Source organism: Salvelinus fontinalis, chromosome 2, assembly GCF_029448725.1.
Source record: "Salvelinus fontinalis isolate EN_2023a chromosome 2, ASM2944872v1, whole genome shotgun sequence".
NCBI classification, from domain to species: Eukaryota; Metazoa; Chordata; class Actinopteri; order Salmoniformes; family Salmonidae; genus Salvelinus; species Salvelinus fontinalis.
Window position 1 is genome coordinate 22,997,100 of NC_074666.1, and position 13,402 is coordinate 23,010,501.

Sequence of the window (13,402 nt, forward strand, 5' to 3'; positions counted from 1 at the left end):
AGAGAGAGCCATTGACTAAGTACTGAATCTGCCTAGTAACTGACCAGGTTTTCATATGGTAGTCAGTATTACTGGAGGGTGGGGAGTTGGTGATGTACTTGCATTGGGGAGGTCCCAGAGAGGTTTACAACTTTTCCCATTACTTCTTCATACCGAATTTGCAAATTGTCATTGAAGCACAGACTTTGGGCTAACAGCCTACCGGTAGGCTACTTAATTTACTAGAGCATACTGCCACCCTCTGGATGTGTAACTTTTTGGACAACATAGAAAAACTGTTTCAGTGCTTTTTGGAAGAAAGTCAGACATAAGTCCACGGGAAAGCCCTTGGAGGGATGGTGTTCATCACACCATGGAAACAACCAGAAATTTCTTTGTAATTGTGCTACTAAATGTCTTCTTTTTTTGGATTTACAGCCAAGAACTAAATCCCAGAGGTAGAAATGTATGCGAAGCTGGGTAAGTGATTGTGTCCCTGTTTTCAATACGTTTTAGGCTTGACATTGATGGACAAAACTATTACCAAAAAGTATAGTTTTAACCTGGTTTTGAGGCTATATAATGTTTGTTTACATTTACTCTATTTACAAACATTGGAGTAAAACAAGCTTATATTTTGGGTTCTGGTGGCTGTACGACAGCTGAACTAAGCTCCTGAGGCAATAATACGTTATATTCTTCAAGAATCAATGGGTACATGTCATTCATTTCTAAGTCCAAAAATGGATGTAGCAACTGCAGATTGCCCCTTTTAAATGTAATTTTGACATTTATTTAAAGCATAAATTCCTGTGAAAGGTAGTGTTAATGTGTTAACACTAGTCATTTTCACATACAGCCAGTCCAGGTAGCCTACTACTCAGAACTACGTAGGCTACGTCCAGAGAGAACTTAGTACACAAATGATCTCATTATTGATACATATTTGCCTTTCATCCTCCCTGTAGAATGTCCGTCCCAGTTCTAGGGACCTGACTGTAGGGGTAAGTGTGACTGCCATCACAACGGGAGTTGCGAGGATGTCATTGGGCCTGCACCTGTAACCCGAATCGCTGGGGGCCAAACTGTGAGAGAGCCTGCAATTGCCAGAAGGGCCAATGCAACCAGAAGACAGGCGCTTGTACGTGCTACGCAGGCTTCTGGGGCTCCCAGTGCTCCAACAACTGTCACTGCAGCATCAACTCTGTGTGTGATGTGGGAACGGGCCAGTGCCACTGCAACCCCGGCTGGTATGGGAGGAACTGTGGTGCTCAGTGTGCCTGCAACGGTTCTCCGTGTGACCAGCTCACCGGGCGCTGCAGGTGTCGACAGCGTTTGTGGGGTACTCACTGCGAGCGCATGTGCCAGTGTATCCATGTACGCTGTAACTAGGCGGATGGATCGTGCACCTGCAGGCCAGGATTCAGAGGGAAGTTTTGCAGTGAGCCGTGTCCAGCTGGGTTCTACGGACAGAATTGCAGAAACAGGTTTGTGACACAGCTGTGTTGGACAAAGATAACTTAGTTGGAACCACAGAGGTTAATTAGCTGGATAAGACACACATGTCTTTGCTCTTTTCTCTTTCAGTCTGCTGTACTGTGCCCATTGTGGTAGACATGTGGTGAAGCTGTCAAATTGAATGTGATTGACAAACTGTTTTGAGCTGTGACCCACCTACAGTTTCTTGGCCAGCTAAAGCTGTTGGCACCCAAAACCAATACCTATGGCCACAATCCAGTTTCTAGCAACAAGGGTACTAGCCTTGGCTGAAAGCCTGTGGCAGATGCTATAAGGGAACCAACCATTTGGAAACACTAGTTTAGCATGAGTATGACTGTTATGAATTGAGTTAGTCCATGCTATTCATGTTGTGTTATTATGTTACTGAGGACTTGGTCTTACTGTTCTTCCAGGGGCCTGTTGCACAAAACTAGGATAAGGGATTAAGCCAGGATATCTTGGTGATCCTGGCTCAATTGATTCGTAATCCGGTTGCACTAAAGATGGATAGGGGGCAGGAGGATATGTTATGGTATAAATTACCATGGAGATTTATTCTGTGGAGCTAGCCTGCTCCAGACCAGGCTAAATTCCAGGATCTATTTAATCTCATCCCTAATGTCAGTCAGCAGTCACCACAAATGGAAACCAATAGTTATTTCACTGCTCACTATACATTGTTATCACATATAACTAGACCCACTGTCATTATTTAAACGTTTGTGATCATTAATTTCAATGATTTTGGATAAAAAATAATTTTTAGATGATGTTGCTATCATTAGATAATTTACAGTTTCCCATAGACTATAAGGCTATATATAAAATGATAGAATATTAGGGCCACAGAGGGAAAAAAAACACAAGTAATAATATTGTAACCAGTTGTTTTAAAGGAGGACAGTTGTTAAAATGACAGATGTGGGGCATTTCGTGAAATTGTACTTCAGTATGGTTTCGTAAACAAAGACATGCTGATGTGCCAGAATATTAAGTATCACATTGTCATAAGTATCAACACTGTAAAAACAATATGTAGCTTTTCTGCAGAAAGAACCAGCCTCATAAATTTATGACTTTATCCTTTTTCTTCAGTGTGGCCCTAGTACTCTGTCATATAAATACACATTCCATATGAATATAAAAACACAATGTGTAACATTATGTTCCTTTATTGAATAAGGACAAAACAAAGCAGGTAAACCATCAGCTCCTTTCGAAACTGAAGTCACAGTGACTCTACAAGATGGAAAGCACAGAATCCAAGCATATTATACAAAATGATACATACACATTCAAAGGTCTGTATATAACACACCCTGCATGTCTGCACACTAAAATAAATGCAGGACAAATCCATACACATCAACTGAACAGACAAATGAATGGATGCAGTAGCCTCCCTGCAGCCTTGTATTACACATAGTATACCGCACAAACATCATAAGAGGCCAAATTCGTAAAAAAACGAACCCAAAAAAAAACAAATTCCTCTGCCACCGCAGGACATATTTAACCAAAATTGAAAGCACACATACTAACTAAAATAATTCAACACATATTGGTCCCTCAGCAGCCGACCACTGTCGTCATCAGGGAAGATTGCCGGATTGTCCCAGTCCATGGCTGGTGGCACTCTGGGGGCCCTCTCCTTCCTCAGGCAGGCCACATTGTGGAGGACAGCACAAGCCACAGTAATATCACATGCCCTAACAGGGCTGACCCTTAATTTGTGAAGGCAGTGAAAGCGTGCCTTCAGGAGGCCAAAGGTCATTTCAACTCTGGCCCTGGTCCTGGCATGGGCATGGTTGTAGGCCTGCTGTGCTTCCTGGGGGTCTGTGAAAGGTGTCAGGAGAAAAGGCTGGCAGCCATACCCCCTGTCTCCCAGCAACACACCAGAGAATTCACCTGTCAACACAAAATCTCATCATTACCACCTCATAAACACAGTGATATTCTTGACACAGCCATGATGGTTATAAATAGGGGTTGTGTGGCTTACCTTGTGATAGGCACTGACAGATTTCAGAGGTCCGAAAGATTCTGGAGTCATGGACTGAGCCAGGCCATTTTGCCACAACATTGCTGATCACACAGTCAGCATTGCAGACCATCTGAAATCATAAGATGAGGAATATTACACCAATCAATGCACATCACTGGCAATGCAGAGTGTTCGTCAATGGACAATATCAAATGTTGTTATGTTATGTTATGTTCACCTGAACATTAATGCTGTGAAAGGATTTCCTATTCACAAAATCGGCCTCATGGGCACCTGAGGGGGCTTTTATCCTTATGTGTGTGCAGTCCACTGCACCAATGACATTGGGGAAACCTGTCACACAAAGTAATGAGTATCCTACTATGTGTTAACAGTTGTCCTGTAATTTGTAGATCCTCTTACCTGCAATCCTATAGAACTCCTCTTTGATGTCACAGAGTCTTCTGTGGCCAGGGAAGGAGATGAAGACATCTGCTAATGCTTTGATAGCCAGACACACACTCCTTATTGTGCGGCAAATTGTGGCCTTGTTCAGCTGTTCTACATCCCCCACTGAATACAGGAAGGCTCCACTAGCAAAAAGGCGAAAGGCCACACAAACCATTTGCTCCACACTCAGTGCATGGCTCCGTGCAGTGCGGTGCTTAATCCTGGGACCCAGTAGTCTGCATAGATACCTGATGCCATCTGCAGAAAACCTGTATCTTTCATATAGATGGTCATCAGGGAAGGCCAGTGGGTCCAACCAGTCCATGAAGACCCTTTCTCACCTGAAGGCTCTCCTCAGCGCTCTCCTTTACTCCTCAGAGTAAATAGTACTTTCACAGTCTTAACATAATACCTCATGCCTTCTGGAATCCAGAGAGATGGTCTCCTCCTCATCATCGTCGTCTCCATCATGTGCTGTTGCTGCTGCACTGGGGCCTTCACCCTATCACATTTAAATCGGATTCATATTGAAGCTAGTAGACAAGACATGCCAGGCCTACAGTATGCCTTTGATGGAGTACTCACTGGATCAGCATCGTCTGGTGCTTGTGCTGGTGGCTCTAACAGGAACACAGTGCTGCCAGACACTGCAAGGCAATAGGTAAACCAAAGTCAGACAGTCCAAATTGATTCAATATGAATGTGGTTGTATCCCATGTAGAGATGGAAGGACATGCCTTGAATGAAGCGGGTGGCATCTTGGGAGGAACCTATGCTCGTCTCTTTCCCCCCAGGGATCCCCTCTAAGACGGGCCTGCCTTTATTTAGCTCCAAGGCCATGTCCTCTGCTGGGGTAAGGTCAGCCTTTGGTGACCCACCACCCGTGCCTTGTCTGTGGGTATTCTTTTTCACTGCTAAAACAGTACAGACAATGTGTGAGCAGGCACCTTCTGGGTACAATATATGCTTGTGCTTTGTTAAATATTAGTCAGGGACCATACCATTCTGCAGAATGTTCTTGTATTTGATTTTGACCTGCTGCCATGTCCGTTTTGGCCCGTTCATGTTTAATCTACACACACACACACACACACACACACACACACACACACACACACACACATTTAATGGAGTCACACTGCAAAAAATTACTTGGTATTTTTGTCTTGTTTTCAGTAAAAATATCAAAAAAATTATCATAGCTTTATACAGTGTGATGGAGTTACTTTACACAATTTCACTCATATCTGCAGTGCATTTCAATTAAAAATGTAACCGTTTCATAATTACAGTACAACTGCATTTTTGGAGATGTGATTTAAATATTTGAATTGTAATTGTGATGTTTCAGCGGAGCGGTGACTGTGTAATTGTGCACTACTTACGCATTCAGGCGGTCTGCAATACTTTGCCACGCTTTTTCTCTTTGCTTTATCACTGTGGCGGTGTTGCCTTTCTTCTTAATTATATCTTTTACCTCCTCGTATGCCTCCATGAGGATTTGTGCTTCCGACGGGGAAAAGTACGCGGCTCTAGTTGCCATGGTAAATCAATTAATCTGTGATCTGTGGCGGGGTCTATTTGAGTGAGCCGTGAGCGCGCACCTATCCAGGATTGGTTTCACCTGGCTTAATGAATCCGTGTCTGCTCATCCTGGCTTGGTCTTTGTGCAACCAATTAAGCCTGGACGCACATGTTTTGGCTTCATTGAGCTCAGCTGAGTCATTTATCCCGGATGTCTTAATTCTACTTTTGTGCAACAGGCCCCAGGTGTGGACACTGTAAAGGCCAACAGCCCTGCAAGGTGGCAGAGGGACGTTGCGTTGCATGTGAACGCGGTTGGAATGGCACCAGGTGTGACCAGATGTGTGCTCCTGGGTTCTTTGGTGGAAACTGCGAGGACGTGTGCTCACCCTGTAAAGATGGACACTTCTGCAACCGCATCGACGGCAATTGCCCCCACTGCAACCCTGGTTGGATGGGTGATCGGTAGGAATATGATTATGAGCTTCCTGTCACATTCATCATCTTTAATAAATAGATCACTAGTCACTTTAATAATGCCACATTAATAATGTTTACATATGTTGCATTACTCATCCCATATGTATATACTGTATTTTTATACCATCTATTGCATCTTGCCTACAAGTGTGCCACTCTGTCATTGCTCATCCATATTTATATGTATGTATTCTTATTCCATCCATATACTTAGATTTGTGTGTATTAGGTAGTTGTTGTGTAATTGTTAGATTAGTTGTTAGATATTACTGCACTGTCGGATCTTGAAGCACAAGCATTTCGCTACACTCCCAATAACATCTGCTAACCATGTATATGTGACCAATAACATTTGATTTGATTTGAATAATCAAATGTAGATGATTGTAGAGAAATTATGAGAAGGGAATTATATCATCTCTGAGTTTTTTCAACCATTTTTGTCTTTACAGATGTGAGCTCAAGTGCCTGAATGGAACCTATGGAGAGAACTGTGTCAATAACTGCAACAGCTGTTTCAATGGGATGTGTCACTTCGCTACAGGAGAGTGTCTCTGCGACCCTGGCTTCTCTGGTGCCTAGTGAGTGCAAAACATTTCAACATGCAAAAATATTGCAAAGAGCATATTGCCCAATGAAGTTTTCAGCCGTGTTGTTTGCCTCTCTTTCCTATGCAGCTGTAATGTGAGCTGTTCAGAGGGTCAGTATGGGGTTAACTGTGCCCAGATCTGTTCCTGCCATGACAACAACTGCAACACAGTGACTGGAGCATGCAACCTACGTAAGAACCTTTCCTTAAACAGATGTATCTTATGTGATGAGGGAAAAAAGAGTACTGTACATGTATGCTTTTTCCAGAAAGCTTATTGGTAACGTATGTATCCGCCATAAAAACACTTAGGGACAATATTTATTTTAGAAAATATGTTTATTCTGTGGGAATGGTGACAGATTAGTGACCTCTGCTCTTTGAACAGAGCCTAACCAGAGGATGGGTGTGATGGCAGCAGGGGTGCTGGTCCCCTGTCTCCTCCTCCTGCTCCTCTCCTTGTTGTGTTGCTGCTGTATCTGTAGACAGAACAAACAGAACGAGAAAGTAAAGTGGATGGAAAATGAAAACACAGATTCATTGTTTGTATTGGGCACAGTACATCATGAGATATTGTCACATTGGTTGGATTTAAACTCAGACTTTACTGCTTGTTTTGTTTGTCTGGTGTTTGCTTTTAGCCCTGAGAAAAAATCCAAAAGAAGCCTCTGTGGAGGGTTTACACGAATCAGCTCTAAGCTTCCTTGCATCCCACTGAGACGGCAGAAGCTACCCAAAGTTGATGGTACGTACTACTTGCACAAACTCATTTGCATTTCTGTCATACTTGTTGTTCAATGTTTAACATCCATGTTAATGTGTGTTTTCACCGGGTTCTCGTGATTGATGATAAACCAGCCAAATCCCAATATATTCAAAGTAGCATCCTTTATCCTTGGTATTTTGCTTTGCTTTCTCTCTGAATGGCTGTGACAGTGAGCTCAGTGTCTTATCATTGTCAACAGATAAGTTCAAATGTTTAGTGAATGTAGGTTCTAAGGGTTAGAAGCTCTGTTTCTGTTCTCCACAGTGTCCCACCATGACTCTGAGAATACTTTCAACTGTAGTTTCATCGAGCCCCCCTCCGCAGTGGAGCAGCCCACCACCTGCAGGTCTTCCCAAGCCTCCTCTTCCGTAGAGACCACAGAGGATGGACATGTCTATGCTGTCCCTGACGGTGAGTGTCACAAACTAAATCTTCCCTGTCACTCCTGGATGATACTGCATGCTGCATTAAAACCCCATCTGTTGTGTGGTGGTAGGGTAAGGGGTGGTGGTAGGGTTAGGGGAAAATAACAATATATACAGTATCAGTCAAAAGTTTGGACACACCTACTCATTCAAGGGTTTTTCTTTATGTTTACTATTTTCTACTAGCAAATGAGTTTGTGCAAGTAGTACTATTGCTTTTACTACTATATGGAATCATGTAGGAATCATGTAGTAACCCAAAAAGTGTTAAACAAATCAAAATAGATTTTAGATTTTAGATTATTCAAAGTAGCCACCCTTTGCCTTGACAGCTTTGCACACACTTGGCATTCTCAACCAGCTCTACGAGGTAGTCACCTGGAATTCATTTCAATTAACAGGTATGCCTTGTTAAAAGTTAATTTGTGGAATTTCTTTCCTTCTTAATGTATTTGAGCCAATCAGTTGTGTTGTGACAAGGTAGGGGTGGGCCAAGTCCATATTATGTGTCACACCCTGACCATGGAGAGCCAAAGGCTCTCCATGATGTTTAGGTCAGAGCGTGACTAGGGGGGTGTTCTAGTCATTTTGTTTCTATGTTTTGGGATTGAGTATGGTTCCGAGTATGGTTCCCAATTAGAGGCAGCTGATTATCGTTGTTTCTAATTGGGGATCATACTTAAGGGTTCCCTGTTCTCACCTGCTTTGTGGGATATTGTTTTTGAGTGAGAGCATGTTGCACCTCAGTACTGCACGGTCGTTGTTTGTTTCTTGGTTTGTTTTAAGTTTCACTAAAAATAAAGATGTGGAACTCCAATCACGCTGCACCTTGGTCCGTCTCTCCACACGTTTGTGACATTATGGCAAGAACAGCTCAAATAAGCAAAGAGAAACGACAGTCCATCATTACTTTAGGACATGAAGGTCAGTCAATATGGAACATTTCAAGAACTTTCAAAGTTTCTTCAATTGCAGTCGCAAAAACTATCAAGCGCTATAATGAAACTGGCTCTCATGAGGACCGCCATTGTCTGGAAGACCCAGAGTTACCTCTGCTGCAGAGGATAAGTTCATTAGAGTTAACTGCACCTCAGATTGCAGCCCAAATAAATGCTTCACAGAGTCAAGTAACAGACACATCTCAACATCAACTGTTCAAAGTAGACTGCATGAATCAGGCCTTCATGGATGAATTGCTGCAAAGAAACTACTGCTAAAGGACACCAATAAGAAGAAGAGACTTGCTTGGGTCAAGAAACACGAGCAATGGATATTAGACAAGTGGAAATCTGTCCTTTGGTCTGACGAGTCCAAATTTGAGATTTTTGGTTCCAACCGCCGTGTCTTGGTGAGACGCAGAGTAGGTGAAAGGATGATCTCTGCATGTGTGTTTCCCACCGTGAAGCATGGAGGAGGAGGTGTGGGTGTGCTTTGCTGGTGACACTGTCTGACATTTATTTAGATTTCAAGGCACCAGCATGGAAGTGGTACACCATCCCATCTGGTATGCACTTAGTGGGACTATCATTTGTTTTTCAACAGGACATTAGCCCTTACATAGCCTGGAGGTGTGTTTTGGGTCATTTGACCAAGAAGGAGAGTGACGGTGCTGCATCAGATGACCTGGCCTCCACAATCACACGACCTCAACCCAATGGTTTGGGATGAGTTGGACTGCAGAGTGAAGGAAAAGCAGCCAACAAGTGCTCAGCATGTGGGAACTCCTTCAAGACTTCTGAAAAGCATTCCTCATGAAGCTGGTTGAGAGAATGGCAAGAGTGTACAAAGCTGTCATCAAGGCAAAGTGTGGCTACTTTGAAGAATCTCAAATATAAAATATGTTTTGATTTGTTTAACACTTTTTTGGGGGGTTCATACATGATTCCATATGTGTTATTTCATAGTTGAGATGTCTTCACTATTATTCTACAATATTAGAAAATAGTTAAAATAAAGAAAAACTCTTCAATGAGTATGTGTGTCCAAACTTTTGACTGGTACTGTGTGTATATATACATGTGTATATGTATTTAAAAAATATATATATGGGGGATTGGAAATGATACAGACAATTACATTGATGGAAGCCACAATCTATATGTACTATTAAAGCTGATCTACCCCAAATACACTTACTAATCTGCTGCCATGTCATCCATTTAAGGCCCTAGTTTCAAGAGTAAACATCAACAGGAAATACAGCACCTAAAACATTCCCAGAGCATACTATTTATTTCCTCAACATCTCAGGTTTGAAAGGGGAGTCTGATTCTGCTTATCGTTTATTTATTTGAAAAGAACATGATTGTCGTTTGAACTCTCTCCTCTCTCTAGAACCTGGAGAACAGAACAAAAATAAAGGGAACAGAATCAACACAAGAGACGAGAGTACTGGCTGATTATGATGATATCTCTGAGGTAGACACATTGCCGGAGAACATGGACATGACTATGCAGGTCTCAGTTAACACCAGTGAGCTGCCACTCCAGAAGTCCTCAGAGAATGATGGCTCCTGCAGTGGCACAGAGTCAGCCAACAGCATCCCCCTCCGGGCCCATGCTCCGCAGCCACCCCAGCAGTCCAGCAAGGAGAACAGTGTAGGGTCAAACACTGTCAAAGGTAATGGAAAGCCTATAGCTGCTGAGAGGGTTCAACCTCGACCACCAGACCCCTCCACAAAGCCAAAGCTATCCTGGGTCCATGCATCTCCTGGGCCGAAACAGAATAATATAAGTCAGGAAAAGACTGTGGCTGAGGAGAAAACGAGTTCCAGGAAGAAAGCCAGCAAGCATCAAGCTCCCAATGCAGCAGAGTCTGCAAGTACATATGGGGCTGGCTTCCAAGGGGAGAAGAAGCCAACTAAAAGTAGATCAGGTATGTTGCAGATAGAGCACATCAACAGGGCAGTGCAGAGTGTCCTCAGGAAAATGGGCAACTTCCGTGCTGACCGGAAGCCTGAAATCCCCAGAGAGTCCACAGAGAAGAGCCCCAGTTTATCCCTAAACAGGGAGGTTAACCAACTGAACATACACTCAAAGGCAGACTCTCTCTTAGCTGCTCAGCTGAAGGAGAAGACTCAGAGCCTGAACAGGAGTGAGACCGGCTGCTGTGAGGAGAGCCTGTCTCACCTCCAGGCCCATAGAAAAAATCCCACCTCGCCCCAAAAGACCACGGGCAACCAGCCTGGAGCAAAGGCTCTGCTTCCCACATCCGCTAGTTCACAGAAGCCTCTGCCAGATACGCCATCTAAAGAAGCCAAAATTCCAGAGAAACAGGACTGTAACCACTCTGAAAGCAGTTCAGAGAAGGGAGACTCCACAGGAAAGAAGGCCCCAATGACAAAGCCTCCTCGAAAAAAAAAACAAGGAAATATAGACTCAAAAACAAAGACTATTACTCCAAGGGTTGCAGTGACGCCACCTCAGGCTGCAAGTTAGTGTGGTCAGTGTTGATGATTTTAAATTCTGAGAAAACAACGCACATGTTCAGATGTCTGAAATATTTTTTGGGACACATTTGTTTCATTGTGTTTTGCACCAAATCAAATATCGATGGAATATTTTCCCTTCTGTGGGTGTTTTTCATCTTGAGAAATGTTGTGATATAATGCAGTATTCTTTATATTTTAACTTTTTATTTTCCTTCACCATAGCTATTCTCAAATCAATGTATTGTATAACAGTGAGTGCTAGGAGGTCTGAATACTTATTTACCTTGATCAATTGTCATTTTTGTACCCAACATTTGCTAATTTGTTCATATTGAATAAAACACCACAAAAACCTGGATTTTGCATCTCCTAAATGTTTTAAGTTGGAAAGCCGATCCCACTGCCCAGAACTGTGAAGCCACATCAGGGCCTCAGACAAACAAGAGGTGTATTGTGTTGATGGTAGAACAGTTTGGGGTCTGTGTTGAGGGCCCTGTGGCTGTCTGACACATGTGCTGCAGTTGTGTGTGCAGTTTTTTGGGGGAATGGTAGACTTTGATGCAGCTGTAAAGGCTACAGAAGATCAGATGGTGTTTAATTGATTACAGACTGTTGGTGCCAGTCATCCTGAATCCATGCTGTGACCTGCTTAGACAGGAACATCCCTCATTTGCTCTCAGGACTCTCAGACAAAGCAAAGACCCATTTAAGAGCAACAGGGTCCTGAAAATAAGTTATTTAACAAAGTCACACAGTAAGATTGGCAGATGACCAGCTGCCTTGTTGTGAAAGGTAGATCATATTGAACACATTGATGCTTTCATGACATGAATGGGTGCATGGCTGCATGCATAGGTGCTATTGCATCATTCTTTCATTCTGGAAGTTTTACTGTGGAAAAAGTATGGGGCCTAGTGGTGGGATGAGGACTAGAATTATGTTTTGACTGCCTGTTTAAACATCTCCCTGGAGCTTGGTCCATAACGGAATGCCAAGCATTGAGAAGCAACTGCCAACTCAACCATGTCCCAGAATACTATTGGGAGACAGTGGCTACCAGAGAGACATCCTATGAAAGCATTAACATCTGGTAGCCATTACGTCGCTGGAGTTGAGGAAAAAAGCTAATATTTTCTGCTAAGCAAAGCAGAAAACCTAGAGTGATATAACACCTAAATGTCAGAATGGCCTAATTGGAAAACTAGACCACAGTAACAAACATAAGTTACCTAAATATGGTTGAAATTGTTGTCTTAATGTCTTTTGAATGCCAAGACGGTACAGGATCATTCATTGATAATTGTATTTTTCTGAAATTTTGCATAAATTAATATTCTTTGGATATGGGCCATGGTTCCAAAAGGACTGTATATCACACCGCAAGCAATTGGCAGGACTTTTCTATGGGCATGATTACCTGTTTAAGTGTCTAGTCTATACTCACTGTGTGTAACGGTTTTCTTCCTCCGAAGAGGAGGAGCAGGGATTGAACCAAAATGCAGCTTCTTGATATGACATGATTTATTTAAACAAGACGAAAAAAACAAACTACACTTGAATAATTAACAAAACTAATAAACGATGTAGACAGACATGGACACGAACTTACATATAACGTGAAGAACGCATGAACAGGAAACAGACTACATAAACCGAACAAACAAACCGAAAACAGTCCCGTGTGGCGCAATGTACATAGACACAGGAGACAACCACCCACAACAAACAATGTGAAAACACCTACCTTAATATGGCTCTCAATCAGAGGAAATGAAAACCACCTGCCTCTAATTGAGAGCCATATCAGGTCACCCTTTAACCAACATAGAAACACATAACATAGACTACCCACCCAAACTCATGCCCTGACCTTCAAACACATACAAAATAACAGAAAACCGGTCAGGAACGTGACACTGTGGTATGAATGGGACATTGTGGACCTTCTGTGTAGGCTACAACATGTTCTTTTCATTTACTGTTTGCTGAAACAGGAATGGAAAATGCAGACATCATGACATTTCACGATTGGAAACAAACACAGCCATAAAACGACCCAGACATGATCAGAGTTTTAAGATGTGACTAGGGTTTTAAAAATCTGGTAACTTTCACCAAATTCCCAGGTTGTCAAAAAATCCTGATTGTAGGATTGTGGAAATCATGCTTATTCCCTCCTGATTCCATTATTTTTAAACAGTTCCTCTGGCTGCTACTAATCTTGATAAAAAGTAATTCCATCAAAACGATTTTGAGCTAAATGTATCACACAGT

General features: G+C 42.6%; 1 pseudogene; it reads left to right on the top strand.

Moving 5' to 3' along the window:
- Window positions 1-443: 443 nt before the first annotated feature.
- Window positions 444-11,479, top strand: LOC129833737 (scavenger receptor class F member 2-like; annotated as a pseudogene).
- Window positions 11,480-13,402: the final 1,923 nt, after the last annotated feature.